This window comes from Artemia sp. Qi Xiang Cuo, chromosome 2 (assembly GCF_049724085.1).
Source record: "Artemia sp. Qi Xiang Cuo chromosome 2, ASM4972408v1, whole genome shotgun sequence".
NCBI lineage: Eukaryota > Metazoa > Arthropoda > Branchiopoda > Anostraca > Artemiidae > Artemia > Artemia sp. Qi Xiang Cuo.
This window is the reverse complement of record NC_142795.1, coordinates 7,622,173-7,631,813: the sequence shown is the minus strand read 5'-3', so window position 1 is coordinate 7,631,813 and position 9,641 is coordinate 7,622,173. Positions and strand designations below refer to the sequence as shown.

General features: G+C 37.9%; 1 protein-coding gene and 1 non-coding gene across 2 annotated transcripts in view; one reads left to right on the top strand and one right to left on the bottom strand.

The window, feature by feature from the left end:
- Positions 1-9,641, top strand: part of LOC148954860 (pyrimidodiazepine synthase-like) — a 31,616-nt gene that overhangs the window by 2,133 nt on the left and 19,842 nt on the right. The gene's annotated exons all lie outside the window — the stretch shown is intronic.
- TRNAL-CAA (transfer RNA leucine (anticodon CAA)) lies at positions 5,318-5,400 on the bottom strand. Its single transcript has one exon. It is a non-coding gene; the product is annotated as a tRNA-Leu (tRNA).

The window sequence follows — 9,641 nt, the reverse complement described above, 5'->3', positions numbered from 1 at the left end:
ATTTGATCAACCAATTAGGGCTGGTAAACAAGAGACTCACACGCTTGACCCTCTCCTTGAATCTATGGTTAATTCTAGCTGTAATTATCACACTACCATTGATTATTGTGATAAAATTATACCCTCACTGTCTTTAAATAGTAGCTTTAATGTATTTTATTTGAATGTGCGTGGGATAAGAGATAAATGGGATAGTCTAAAATCGTATTTGTGGTCTGATAATTATTGCCCTTTTGATGTACTTGGTTTAACAGAAACATGGTTATCTGATGGTGAAAATTTTACAGCCTATGATATGCATGGTTATGTTGCTGTCCATATCCCCAGAATGGTAACAAAGTGCTCAGGAGGTATTTCTTTATTTATAAAGTCTGATATTGAGTTTAGAAGAAGGTCTGACCTTGAATCCTTGTTTACATCAGTAGTGTCAAATAGTAGGACAGTTTATTCTCTTGTTATTGATCTGAAAAGCCAGTTTGCATGTCACACTGTTTGTTTGTTTTATAAGCCCCCTCCTTTTCCAACGCATTTGTTCTGCGATTTGCTTGATCAAATTTCTTGTGTGGGGTCTTTCTCTAAAAAACGTATTTGTGTTTTGGGAGATTTTAATTGTAATATGTTAAATATTGGATCAAGTGACGAATGTGACCATCTCTTTGACGTGCTTTCTTCTGCTGGTCTACTTCCTTCAATTTTTTTCCTTCTCGTGTTGACCATACTAGAAATTCTGCCACTTTAATAGACAATATTTTCATTTCTCATTCTTCGAATTTGAAGTTTACTTCTGGTCTTGTTTTCACTGATCTTTCTGATCACTTCCCTATTTATGTTTCACTTTTTGTGCCTCAAACTGAGATTGTTGTGGATGAGCAGGGTGAGTTTTCTTTTAGAACTTCCACAGATAAAGAAATTTCTAATTTAATACATAGTCTTCAGAGTAATGATTGGTCTAGTGTTCTTGAAGCTAATGATGTTGATTGTGCAACGAATTTATTTTTGTGTCATATGGGAGCTCTGTTGGATAAGCATTTTCCTCTTAGAAAGAGGCCAAGGAATTCCATACCTAAATGTCCATGGATGTCTAGAGGTCTGATCAATGCTACACATATGAAGGCGTCTCTGTTTAAGGCTGCATGTAAAAGTAAGACACAGGATGATCTTTTGAAGTATAAACTTTATAAAAATGTGCTTACTTCTTCAGTACGTGCAGCCAAAAAGCTCTATTTTTCGCGTCGAATTGATGAGTGTAAGGGGAATTTGCGAAAGGTTTGGACTGTAGTTAATGAAGCTCTTTCCCACAAGAAACTCAAACAGCCCCCCCTTGTCACTACAGGAAAGCTGATGGATCTTTCGTGGACAAAAATTCTTCAGCAAGCGCCTTCAATTCGTATTTCACCTCACTTCCTTCAGTTCCTAATCCACCCTACAGCAGAATAAGTAGTTTTCCCTTAGCAGAAAAGTCATTTTTCCTTTTTCCATGCAGTGATACCGAAATTTCTAACATTATTTCTCAGCTTTCAAGTAGCCGTACAGTTGATGGTTTTGGTTTGAGCTGTAATATTCTTAAAAAAATTGGTCAGTTTGTTTCTAACCCCATCTCACACATAACTAACCTCTCTCTTTCTTCTGGTGTTTTTCCTCATTTATTTAAGGTTGCTAATGTTGTACCTTTGTTTAAAAAAGGTGATTCATCTCTAATTTCAAACTATAGACCTATTTCTCTCCTTCCTGTAATTTCTAAGGTTGTTGAAAAAGTAGTGTATTGTAGACTCTCTTCATTTGTATTTAGTACTAATACGACTGCAGGTAATTCTCTCATAACTAACCATCAGTATGGCTTTCGTCCCAGTTTCTCTACCTTGCATGCACTTTCAGATGCAACAGAGTTTGTGCGTGTTAATCTTGACAAGGGCTTGTGTGTTTTGGGTCTATTTCTTGACTTTTCAAAGGCATTTGATATGGTCGTTCACTCTGTTCTTTTGTCCAAATTATCTTCATTTGGAGTGCATGGAGTCCCACTTGAATGGTTTAGGTCTTACCTCTCAGGGAGATATCAGTATGTTTAAGTTAATAGTACTTCTTCCTCTTCCTTGCCTATTGTGAAAGGTGTCCCACAGGGCTCTGTGCTTGGACCACTTTTGTTTTTAATTTATATTAATGATCTTGTTGATGGTCTTCATCCCCTTGTGCACCCTATACTTTTTGCTGATGACAGTAACTTCTTCATTGCTGCAGTGGACCTGCCATCTGCCATTTCCCTAGCTGAAGGTCTTCTTGATAAAGTAAAACATTGGTGCTGGTCAAATGGTATGACTCTCAACAGCCAAAAAAGTGCCATTGTACACTTTAGAACCCCTTATCGTATGAGAGACGCAGGGGAACCAACCATCCTGACTTATGGGAATGATATTATACCGCAAGCTACTCTAGTGAAATTCCTTGGTGTGTATCTTGACCGTTTTCTTTCTTCTAAACCCCATATAACTCATACCCGTTCCCTTGTCCTCCGCCAATCCTCAATGTTATACAGGGTTAACTTATTTCTTCCCCCTGATGTTATGCTTTCTCTTTATTATGCGTTTATTTTTCCTTACCTTTCTTATTGCTGTTCTGTCTGGGGTTGTACTAATAAATCTCTTCTCTGCTCACTTCAAAGAGCCCAAAATAGGGCAGTGAAGGCTACTTTTCTTCTTCCTCGTTTTTACCCTTCCTCTGATCTTTATAATGATACTGGAATAGCTCCGCTGGATCGTATTGTGGGTAAAAGTTACCTTTATTTAGCACATTCTGCTTTTCTAGGTAGACTCCCACCATCTCTGCAGCAGTTTTTCTTTCTGTCAGGCTCAGGTAGTTATTCTTCTTTTTTACGTAGCTCTTATCGCAGGTTCATTTTACTTAAGCGTTCATAGACAGCAGGTCAGAGGTCTCCTGTTTATCAATCTATTTTACTATGGAACTCCATCCCTCCTGATGTCCCTCTATCTCTTTCTGCAAAGGCACTTTCTCGCTGGGTATTTCCAATATAGTATTTTCCCCCTTTTTTTTTCATTTTTTGCATTCTATCCACATTTTTGTATTTTTTTTTTTTCTTTTTTTTTCATTCAATATATTTCAAATAATTCTCCTATTTTCTCCTATTATTTATCCTATTTTAATAAATGTCTATTATCTAATTTTTTTTTTTTTTTTTTTTTTTTTTTTTTTTTTTTTTTTAGTGCTTTATAATAGTGTCTTATTTATTCTGTTGGCCCTGTACAATCTTAGCTTATCGGGCGTGTTTAAATTTTTAAGTTTGTAATTTTATTGTTGTTTTTTTTAGTATTAATAAATTGATTGATTGATTGATTGATTCATATGGGGTCGTGGGTTCGAGTCCCACACTTGACAATTTTTTTCTTATTCTAAATCTTTGGAAACAGCCTATATTTCTGACCGTTTAAGTTTTGATGTTAGTGTTGTCAGTCAAAAGCTATGACCTTGAGGAAAGAACTTGAGAAAATTGCCTGATTATCGAAAAATGGGGAAACATCCTCCAAAAGTCGACAGGAATGCACCCCTCCAGCGCTTTGTCGAATATGTTCAATAAAATATGCAAAGTCGACATAGCTTTATTTGATTTTTAAGGTTAATTTAGACGAGGTTCTGACTTTTCTTAAAGAAGAGAAAAAAGTTAGCTCAATTCTGAACCTTACCACAGAAACTGAAATACAATATGACTATGATCAAAAATTATTCACAAGTCCGGTGCGCCGTTGTGCTAAGGCGAGCGTCTTCGTATATGGTCCACAGAGGGTTTTACGTGTTCTTGTACAACACTTGAGACTTTTTTTATTATCCCCACTATCTATAAACATCCTCGATTTCTGACCGTGTAATTTTTTTTGTCAGTGTTGTAAGTCAAAAGCAATGACCTAGAGAAAAGCAGCGCAGTCGGGGTATCCACCCCCAGGATAGGTTAGGTTAGGTTAAGTGGTCTTAACCTAACCCAGGTTAGGTTAGGTTACCTAACCTAACTAAGGTTAACAGGTTAGGTTAGGTTCGGTTAAGTGGCCGGCCACGTACGCTTCACTTACGTTAGCTTAGGTTAGGTGAGGGACATGCAAAAAGTTAGGTGTATGATTAGGTTAGGTTAGGTTAGGTTAAGTTAGGTTAGGTTAAGTTAGGTTAGACTAGGTTAGCCTACGTCCACGCGAATACGTAGGCGAACCTAGCCTAACCTAACTTAACCTAACCTAACTTAGTCTAACCTAACCTAACCTAATCATACACCTAACTTTTTGCCTGGCTCTCACCTAACCTAAGCTAACCTTAGTGAAGTCTACGTGGCCGGCCACTTAACCGAGCCTAACCTACCCTGCTAACCCTAGTTAGGTAACCTAACCGAACCTGGGTTAGGTTCAGACCACTTAGCATAACCAAACCTATCCTGTGGGTGGATACCCCGACTGTGCCGCTTTTCTCAAGGTCATTGCTTGTGACTGACAACACTAACATCAAAACTTAAACGGTCAGAAATAGAGGCTGTTTCTATAGATTTAGGATAAGAAAAAAATTGTCAAGTGTGGGACTCGAACCCACGACCCCATATGGGGACCAGATCTTAAGTCTAGCGCCTTAACCACTCGGCCAACCTGACTTGTAAACAATTCTTGATCATATTCATATTGTAATTCAGTTTCATTGGTAAAGTTCAGAATTGAGCTAACTTTTTTCTCTTCTTTAAGAAAATTCAGAACCTCGTCTAAATTAACCTTAAAAAGGAAATAAAGCTATGGCGAATTTGCATATTTTATTCAACATAACTAACAAGACGCTGGAGGGGTGCATTCCTGTCGACTTTGGGAGGATGTTTCCCCATTTTTCGATAATTAGGCAATTTTCTCAAGCTCTTTTCTCAAGGTCATAGCTTTTGACTGACAACACTAACATCGAAACTTAAACGGTCAGAAATAGAGGCTGTTTCCTAAGATTAAGAATAAGAAAAAAATTGTCAAGTGTGGGACTCAAACCCACGACCCCAGCGGGAGACCAGATCCGACGTCTAGCACCTGAACCACTTGTCCAACCAGACTTTCTAATATTTCCTGATAAGAGTCCGAATATACTTCGTTGACTTTGGTAAAGATAAGACGAGAACTCACTTGTTTCTCTGCTTGCAGAACAGTCTGAGCAAAAGTTGAACATTTGCAGTTTTCCAGTTTTTTTATTTAATCTATTAAAGACCATAACAATTTAGGTTCTGCATAAATCCTTTTACAGAAGTTATTTAGTGAAATCACAAGACATGATGAAAGAAAAAAGTACATAAGAAAAAAATTGTCAGGTGTGGGGTTCGAACCCACGACCCCGTATGGGGACCAGATCTTGAGTCTAGCGCCTTAACCACTCGGCCAACCTGACTTGTAAACAATTCCTGATCATATTCATATTGTAATTCAGTTTCTTTCTGTGTGTGTCGTCTCTTAGTGTGTGTTGTCCCTATGTGTTAGTCGTCTCTCTCTGTGTGTGTGTGTGTGCGCACGTAACCTAGTCTAATGTGAATTTCAACCATTCAGGCTGGTGGACTAAGACCCCTATTCTGAGCTAGTGAATTTCCACCATTCAGGCTGGTGGACTAAGACCCTAATTCTGAGCTAGTGAATTTCCACCATTCAGGTTGGTGGACTGAGACCCCAATATTGAGCTAGTGGATTTCCACCATTCGAGCTGGTGGACTAAGACCCCAATTTTCCAACTCTTGCATTTCATGACAGAAATTCAAAATGAACTTCGAAAAATCAAGAGAATGTATTTGTGAGAAGGTAAAGCACAGCAAGTCACTACTGAAATATTCCAACTCTTGCATTTCACGATAGAAATTCATGTGTGTGTGTGTGTGTGTGTGTGTGTGTGTGTGTGTGTGTGTGTGTGTGTGTGTGTGTGTGTGTGTGTGTGTGTGTGTTTGTGTGTGTCTATGTGTGTGTGTGTGTGTGTGTGTGTGTGTGTGTGTGTGTGTGTGTGTGTGTTTGTGTGTGTGTGTGTGTGTGTGTGTGTGTGTGTGTGTGTTTGTTTGTTTGTTTGTTTGTTTTTTTGTCGGTGTGTGTGTGTGGGTTTGGGTGTGTGTGTGGGAGAGAGTGAGAGTGTGTGTGTGAGAGTGTTAGTGTGGCTGTGTCTGTGTCTGTTTGTGTGTATTTCTGTTTGTGTTAGTGTGTGTGTGAGTGTGGGTGTGTGAGTGTGTGTGTGTGTGTGGGTGTGTTTGTGTGTGTGTGTTTGTGTGTGTGTGTTTTTGTGTGTGCGTGTTAGTTTTTGCGCGTGTGTGTAAGTTTTTGTGTGCATGTAAGTTTTTATGTGAATGTAAGTTTTAGTGTGCATATGTAAGTTTTTGTTTGTGTTTGTGTGTGTGTGTGTGTGATTTTGTGTGTGTGTTTGTGTAAGTTTTTGTGTGTGTGTTTTTTTTTGTGTGTGTGTGTGTGTAATTTTGAGTGTGTGTGCATAAGTTTTCGTGTGTGTGTGTGTGTGTGTGAGTTTTTTTGTGTGTGTGTTTCGGTTTAAGTTTTTGTGTGTGTGTATTTTTTTTAGTGTGGGTGTTTGTTTTTGTGTGTGTGTGTGTGTGTGTGTAAGTTTTTATGTGTGTCAGTTTGTGTGTGTGTGTGTGTAAGTTTTTGCGTGTGGGTGTAAGTTTTTTTGTGTGTGTGTGTAAGTTTTTGTGTGTCTAAGATTTTGTGGGTGAAAGTTTTTACGTGTTTGTGTAAGTTTTAGTGTGTGTGTGTGTGTAAGTTTTTGTGTGAATGTAAGTTTTAGTGTGCTTTTGTTAGTTTTTGTGTGTGTGTGTGTGTGTGTGTGTTAGTTTTTGTGTGTGTGTGAAAGTTTTTGAGTGTGTGTGTGAGTTTTCGTGTGTGTCTGTGTAACTTTTTGTGTGTGTGTGTGTAAGTTTTTGTGCGTGTGTGTAAGTTTTTGTGTGTGTGTGTGTGTAAGTTTTTGTGTGTCTAAGTCTATTGCGTGTGGATATAAGTTTTCGTGTGTTTGTGTAAGTTTGTGTGTGTGTGTGTGTGTGTTTGTGTAAGTTTTTGTGTGTTTTAGTTTTTTTTTGTGTGTGTGTAATTTTGTGTGTGTGTGTGTGTGTGTGTGTGTGTGTAATATTGTTTTTGTGTAATTTTTTGCGTGTGTGTCTAATTTTTCGTGTGTGTGTGTGTAAGTTTTGTGTAGTGTGTGTGTGTAAGTTTTTGTGCGTGTGTGTGTGTGAGTTTTTGTGTTCATGTGTAAGTTTTTGTGTTTGTGTGTGTGTGTGTGTGTAAGTTTTTGTGTGTGTGTTAGTTTTTGTGTGTGTGTGTGTTAGTTTTTTTGTGTTCTTGTGTTAGTTTTTTTGTGTTTGTGTTTGTGTGTGTGTGTGTAAGTTTTTGTGTGTGTGTAAGTTTTGGAGTGTGTGTGTGTGAGTTTTAGTGTGTGTGTGTGTGTGTGTAGTTTGTGTGTGTGTGTGTGTGTAAGTTTTTGTGTGCATGTAAGTTTTGGTGTGCATGTAAGTTTTCGTGTGCATGTGTAAGTTTTTGTGTGTGTGTGTGTGTGTGTTTTTTTGTTTTTGTTTTTGTGTGTGTGTAAGTGTTGGCGTGTGTGTTTTTGTGTTCGTGTGTGTGTGTGTGTGTTAGTTTTCGTGTGCATGTGTAAGTTTTTGTGTGTGTAAGTTTTGGCGTGTGTGTAAGTTGTCGTGTGTGTATGTGTTAGTTTTGTGAGTGTGTGTGTGTGTAAGTTTTTGTGCGTGTGTGTGTGTGTTTTTTTTGTGTTCATGTTTAAGTTTTTGTGTGTGTGTGTGTGTGTGTGTGTGTGTGTGTAATTTTTTGTGTGTGTGTTATTTTTTTAGTGTGTGTGTTAGTTTTATTGTGTTTGTATGTGTTATTTTTGTGTGTGTGTGTGTGTGTGTGTGTAAGTTTTTGTGTGCATTTAAGTTTTTGTGTGCATGTAAGTTTTCGTGTGCATGTGTAAGTTTTTGTGTGCTTCCCAAATCATAATTTTCTGAAAGGACACACCTATGAAAGGCTAAGAAATCTAGCTTAGAAAAGTCAAAAATAGCAAATTAACCATCCCCAAATCATAGGTTTCAGTCAACACACACCTACGAATGGCTATGAAATCCTGCTCAGAAAAGTCAAAAAATATCAACCCAAACACCCCCAAATCATAGGTTTCAGACATCACACACCTACAAAAGACTAAGAAATCCGGTTATGAAAAGTCAGAAATAGCAAATTACATATCCCAAATCATAGGTGTCAGACAACACTCACCTATGAACGGCTAAGAAACCTAGCTCAGAAAAGTCAAAAATAGCAAACTAGTCATCCCAAACTATATGTTTCAGACAACAAACACCTATGAAAGGTTAAGAAATCCAGCTCAGAAAAGTCAAAAGTAGCAATCCACCCACCCCAAATCATAGGTTTCAGACACTACACACCTATGAAAGACTAAGAACTCCAACTCAGAAAAGCCTGAAATAGCAACCCACACATCCCAAATCATAGGTTTCAGACACCACACACCTACGAAAGACTAAGAAATCCGGTTATGAAAAGTCGGAAATAGCAAATTACACATCCCAAACTATTGGTTTCAGACAACATTCACCTACGAAATACTAGAAAACCTTAGCTCAGAAAAGCCTGAAATAGCAAACTACACATCCCAAATCATAATGTTCTGACAACACATACCTATGAAAGGCTAAGAAACCTAGCTCAGAAAAGTCGAAAATAACAAACTACACACCCCAAATCATAGGTTTCAGACACTACACACCTATGAAAGACTAAGAAATCCAACTCAGAAAAGCCCGAAATAGTAATTTACATATCCCAAATCATAAGTTTCAGACAGCATTCACCTACGAAATACTAAGAAACCTTAGCTCAGAAAAGTCTGAAATAGCCAACTACTCATCCCAAACTCGAAGTTTCAGACAACAAACACCTATGAGTGACTAAGAATCCTAGCTCTGAAAAGTCCAAAAAGCAAACAACACCTCCCAAATCATAATTTTCTGAAAGGACACACATATGATAGGCTAAGAAATCTAGCTCAGAAAAGTCGAAAATAGCAAACTAACCATCCCAAATCATAGGTTTCAGACATCACACACCTATGAAAGACTAAGAAATCCAGCTCAGAAAAGTCAAAAAAATAGCAACCCACACATCCCAAATCATAGGTTTCAGACACCACACACCTACGAAAGACTAAGAAATCCGGTTATGAAAAGTCGGAAATAGCAAATTACATATCCCAAATCATAGGTTTCAGACAACACTCACCTATGAACGGCTAAGAAACCTAGCTGATAAAAGTCAAAAATAGCAAACTAGTCATCCCAAACTATAGGTTTCAGACAACAAACACCTATGAATGTCTAAGAAATCCAGCTCAGAAAAGTCAAAAGTAGCAATCCACCCATCCCAAATCATAGGTTTCATACAACACACACCTATGAAAGACTAAGAAATCCAGCTCAGAAAAGTCAAAAATAGCAAACTACATATCCCAAATCATATGTTTCACTCAACACACACCAACGAAAGGCTAAGAAACCTAGCTCAGAAAAGTCAAAAATAGTAAACTACTCATCCCAAACTATTGGTTTCAGACAACATTCACCTACAAAATACTAGAAAACC